This window comes from Microtus oregoni, unplaced genomic scaffold, assembly GCF_018167655.1.
Source record: "Microtus oregoni isolate MIOR12 unplaced genomic scaffold, Mior012 000004F_ref0000308, whole genome shotgun sequence".
Lineage (NCBI taxonomy): Eukaryota > Metazoa > Chordata > Mammalia > Rodentia > Cricetidae > Microtus > Microtus oregoni.
This window is the reverse complement of record NW_024543063.1, coordinates 24,236,926-24,242,944: the sequence shown is the minus strand read 5'-3', so window position 1 is coordinate 24,242,944 and position 6,019 is coordinate 24,236,926.

The window sequence follows — 6,019 nt, the reverse complement described above, 5'->3', positions numbered from 1 at the left end:
TGATTCCAAAGCTTTAATTTTTTCCTTCAAAGATAACATGTCCTCCTTAAACTTTTCTTGTATATCATGTAGATTCCCATCTTGGAGGTACATTCTGTCTGTTACCTTATCAAAACTTTGTGATAAAGTCTGAACATCAAATTCAACAGCCTGAACCCTTTCAGGTAACTTTCTAATACCCTTGGATATGGAGTCAATTTTGTCTGTCATAGTATCCACTTGTTCAGATAACCTCTGATTTTCAATAATTTTAATCCTGTCAATTAGTTGTTCATTATTAGTTGGTAAAGATTCTATCGTTCTTATTAATGCCATATTCTTCCTTAATGATAGAATATGGAAAAGAAAACTGAAACCTAGTAACAAGCAAATCAAGGTATCCCCATAATCATATAAACCTTGTATGACATAATCCATTGTATTAGTAAATATAAATTTACTAATCCATTGTATTAGTGAAAACAAAGCAGTAAAATTTGCGTTAGAAACAAAAACTGCCATATTACCTATTATCCAGCAGGTGGCGCTGTTGCCGAGTCACGATGAAAACATGGTCCTGTTTCAGTGCCTTAGTAGATGTTAAAAACTGGAAAATGCAAGTTTCTCAACAAAGTAAATGTAATTAAATCAATTCCAGAGATGGAACCAGAAACCCAGAATCCAGGGGTAGAGAAGAGCAACCTGGAAGCCGCTTATGCCTCCACGTGACAGAGTCACCCTGAGGGGTTGCAGCTTTCAGCAACCGCGTGCTCTGGTTCGCGAAAGAGCAAACCACGCAGGCAGAGACCAAGCGGGCCTGTGGAGTTTAAATCCACGTGGGGAGGTCAAGGCCGCCGCTGCAAGGCACAGGCAGTGGCTGAGGAAGGGAGGGCTCCCGCCAAGCCAAACTCGCGGCCGGCAGCCGAGCAGGGAAAGGAGAGGTTCTAAAACCAAACGTTGGGTGCCAAATGAAGGCGTAAGTCACAAACAATGCTACACCAGTTTGGAATTATGATTAATAGGGTGATATTTATTTAAAGGGGACAAAACTTACAGATCACAGTCCCAAACAACAGCCCTCTGCGCAACCAGGAAGGGAGTCTAGTTGCAACCAGCCGAGCAGGAAGTGAAGAGAGAGAGGAGGGGGAAGTGGCCGCTTTTTTTAAAGGGAGAGAGACCACGCCCCAATGGGCTGGTATCTCAGCAGCTATAGGCTGGAGGAGTGGGAGGACCTCCTGCAACACAGCTCCTTCTGAGCTCAGGAGGTCCAGCATGTGTACACATGGCACACACACATACTACATACAGACAACACATGCCTACACATAAACATAAATAAACCTAAAATTTAAAAAGACAGAGGCCAGGTAGTGGTGGCACACGTCTTTAATCCCAGCACTCAGGAGGCAGAGACAGGCAACTATCTATGAGTTCAAGGCCAGCCTGGTCTACAGAGTGAGTTCCAGGACAGCCTGGGCCACACAGATAAACTCTGTTTCATAAAAACAAACAAAAGACACATAGATGTTGGGTTTTTTGAGATAGGATCTGTCTATGTAGCCCTGGCTGTTTTGGAATCACTATGTATAGAAAAAGGTGGCCTCGAACTTATAGAGATCCTCCTGCCTCTGACTCCCAAGTGCTGGGATTAAAGGTGTGCGCCACTACATCTTGACTAAAAGGAATCATTAAAAGGTGTGCAGAGTGTCAGTCAACACAGCCTCGCTTAAGCCCTCTGGCCTGCAGCATTTCCTTTCATCACGATGAGTGATAGCCCAGACTTGTCAGAAGTGAAGTCTGACAAATCAACATTGAAAACTAATACGAGGAAGAAATAATTACTTTTCCCTCACATGAAACTACAGTAGGAGGAAGAGAGATTAAACATAAAATGTTCTTTCTCCCAAGAGCCAAGTATCAGCAGGGCCCAAGAGTCTTGTTTTTAAGCTAGTTTTTGTAAACCTGTACATTGTGGTGATTTAGGCATTTAGTGATGGCTTCTTACCCGTTCTGCTTGCCGAAGGCGTCAGCAGTTGCCAATAGTCTTTAAATTGGTTTGTCAACTTCCCACTGGTGTGTAAATCCTAGTTAGCAACATCACCTGTTGGCCTGTTGAGTGTCTTGCTTCGCTTCCTACAAAGCCATCTCAGTGGCTTCTACGATTGCTCATCACTAAGGTCACATTAAACACGACCCCACTCCCACGCCCTGCCCAAAGAAAAGATGTGAAATAAATGATGAGAACTGAAATTTCACTGAGTCCAAAGAGTCTCCAGGGATTTTTGGTTGGTTGGGTTTTTTGCTTTTTGCTTTTTGCTGTGTATCCCCAGTTGTCCTGGAACTTGCTATTCAGACCAGACTGGCCTTGAACTCACAGAGATTTACCTGGCCTCTGTCTCAAAAGTGCTGGGATTTAAAGGATGTGCCAGATGAGTCTCCACGTTTTATGACCACCCTGGTGATTTCTGCTGCCTCTCAAAGGGACTGTGATACCAAAGGAATGTGATAGAGCATGGTGGTGAGTGCCTGGAATTCTAGGACTTGGAAGCCTGACGCAGGATGATTGTGAGTTTCTGGCTAGCTTGCACTATATAACCAGACCCTGATTCAAAACGGAAAAGGCACCAGTGTTGGACAAATTCATCCACAAAGTTTGTAGGCCATTTTTACTTTAGGAGGGAAAAAAATCAACCTGGAGACTGGAGAGAATGTCCAGTGGTTAAGAGCACCTACCACAGAGAACCCAAGTTGGGTTCCTCATATCCACAATGAGCAGCTTATAACTGCTTGTACCTCCAGCTCCAGGGTATCTGGCACCTCTCTCCTCTGTGGGCACCCGCACCCACAAGTGCACATGCACACACACACACACACACACACACACCCTTAAAATAAGGGTTTCTCTGTGTAACAGCTCTGGCCGTCCTGAAACTCACTCTGTAGATCAGGCTGGCTTCGAACTCAGAGATCCACCTGCCTCTGTTTCTTGAGTGCTGGGATTAAAGGCACATGCCACCACTGCCCAGTTTTAAAAAAAATTAAAGAAACAAAAACACGTTTCTTAACAATATGGGGGCAGGGTGCTTGACACACAGTATCATTTAACCTTTGCAATAACTCTATGATGTAAGTACTGCGGCTATCTTCACTTTAGGGCTGATGGCCAAGTTACATAGATGTACAATGGAAGGGTTTATTTTCTGCTCAGGTCCAGTTGACTTAGATACCTAAGCACCATGCACTCCCAGTTTTTGCCGTGCATGCTCACCTGCCTCTACAGGGACAGGACAGTGCCTTGGTTACATCATGGCCAATCATGCAGTGTTAAGAGTTTCCTAATACTGACACTCGTCCTGCAAAATATATATGTGACCTTCTCTTGCAGTGGACCCAACCAGACAAGTCAGACTTACAGAAAAATCCTGGGACTGGAGGTCGCTGGTACCCAGAGAGATGTATGCATTCATTCAATTTTTTAAAGATGTATTTAGTTTTATGTGGATTTGGTGTTTTGCCTACATGTATGTGGGGGTGCCATAGAAACTGGAATTATAGACAGTTGTGAGCTGCCATAGAGGTTCTAGGAATTGAACCCGGGTCCTCTAGGAGAGCAGCCATCTTTCCAGCCCTGCATTCATTCAGTTTTTCTTCTGTTTCTTTCAGTAACCTCCTGTATCTTTTCAGAGTATAGTACTTCACTGAACTTGGTTCCCAGCCTTGAAAGTTTTTTTGAAGCTTTTACCAATGAAACTGCACTGGACCTCATTGAGCCCATTGACTAGCCCTAATGTTTCCGTACACTTCCATTATTTTCTATATCTAATCATATCACCCGAAATTAAAGATAATTTTACATTTCCCTTCCCAATCTGGGTGCCTTTTATTGCATTTTATAATTTTTTTCTTTCTTTCAGACAGGATCTCACTGTGCAGTTCTTGTTATCCCGGGACTCACTATGTATGTAAGGGCAGCCTCCAACTCATAAAGATCTGCTTGCCTCTGCCTCCTGAGTGCTAGGATTATAGAAGTGGGACAACATGCCAGGCTTGCATTGCAATTTTTTACATTAAAAATGGATTTATTGGGTGGGTAAGAAGCTGCCTGGGGACATCTGAGAAATTGAGACACAGGTAGGGTTTGGGAGTTATTTGATGGAGGTGATGGTTCCCCCAGATTTACAATAAATTACACTCCTATAAATACAAGATTCCAGGCCCAAGAGGTCAAGAGGGGATCTTGATCTTATAGGACCTCTAGTGTTAGTTTCCTTTTCACTATGACAAAATGCTGGCAGAAACTATTTAAGGGAGGGTGGGTACTTTGGTTCAAGGGTTCACAGCTTACGTCTTCAGTGGCAAAGAGGGCGTGACCATGGAGAGGCTCCACCTATGGCAACAGGAGCATGTGTCAGTATCTCTCTACTTCTTGTGGATCAGAAAGTAGAGAAGTCAGGCCAGCATCAGAAGCGGTTAGAATCTTCAAAGTCTTCCCACAGCCACTCACTCCTGCTAAGCACACCACGTGTCCCAAGCTTTCATAACCTCCCTAACCAACACTGATGGCTGAGGACCAAGTGCTCAGAACCATGAGCCTATACGGGGGATGTCTCACTCTTAATTCAATCCATAGCAGCTCTTTTTTTAAAAACAGATGGATCCATCTGTATTGAGATACTTGCTTGGAACTCTCCACCTTAAGGGGAAAAAAAACTCACTCTTTTGTAGCCCAGACTAACCTTGAACTTCCCAACCACCCAAGTGCTGGGAGTGAAAGTATGAGCCACTACACCTGTCTTCCCGCTCTTGACGTGCTGTCAGAAGCCCGTTCAGAATGCATGACATCTGAGAAGATCAGCCTGAGAGAGTACTCCCCATGCATTTCTCCGCTGTCATCATCAGAGAAGTGTTCCTGCAAATGTCCTCATTTAGCCATTCCTCGTGATCATCTCAGTGCTTAGGATGAGCACAAGAAGATTGGGAACGGAGCTCAACTCGAAGTGCGCTTGCTAGCAGGCACCAAGTCCGGGGTTTCATCTCTAGCACTGCGGAAAGTGGCTATGGTGGTATATGCCTATAATCCCAGGACCTGGGGAGTGGAGGCAGGAAGATCTGAAGTTCAAAGCCATCCTCAGCCACATAGCTACTTCCAGGCCGGCCTGGGGCACGTGAACCGCTGTCTCTTGAAAATTAAAAATATAAAAATAAAGTCAACAAGTCTATAAAATACACAAGAATGTTTTCTGGAAAAGAAGGAGGGGGGAAAGGAAATCCATGCTGGCCAGTATAGTTGGTTCCCCTAAGGAAATCTATATCTGGATCCCAGGAACCTGTGACTATGTGACCTTAAATGGCAGAAGGAAAATCAAGGTAGCAGATGGAAGTACATTGCTAGTCAGCTGGTATTAAAATAGATGTGTGAATTATCCAGGCAGAATCAAGATAACCCTAAGTGGAAGACAAGAGACTGGAGAGAATATTCTGCAGGAAAGGGGCTTTGCACCAAGCCCTCTAATCCCAGGAACCCACAGAGTGGAAGGAAAACTGCCTCCCAGAGGCTGCATTTTGGCCTCCACACAGTACTGTGCCTTGCATGCACATACACACACAATAAATAAATTTTACACGTTTGAAAGAATGTAAATGAAAAAGGAAGAGAGCGGGGCAAACAATAGAGAGAGGGTGACCTAGTACCCAAGACAGACAGAATGATGTAATGTAGATGGTTCTGAAGATGAGAAAGTGGCTGCCAGCCAAGGCATGTGGGCAGCCTGCAGAAGCTGGAGGCTCAGCTAGAGCTGCCAGGAAGAACACAGGCCTGCAGAGTGCCAACGTGCTGAATTTTAGCCCGGTAAAGCCCACTTCAGGTTCTGACTGCCAGAAACGTAAAATGATGATTTGTGTTGCTTTCAGCCACTATGTTTGTGGTCGTTTATAGTAGGAAAGTACGGAACAGGTCAGGTTGGGTCAAAGAACGCTTGCTTCGTTTATTTAACAAAATACTAAAAACTGAGAACAAAGCATTACATTGCCCATCTATGAG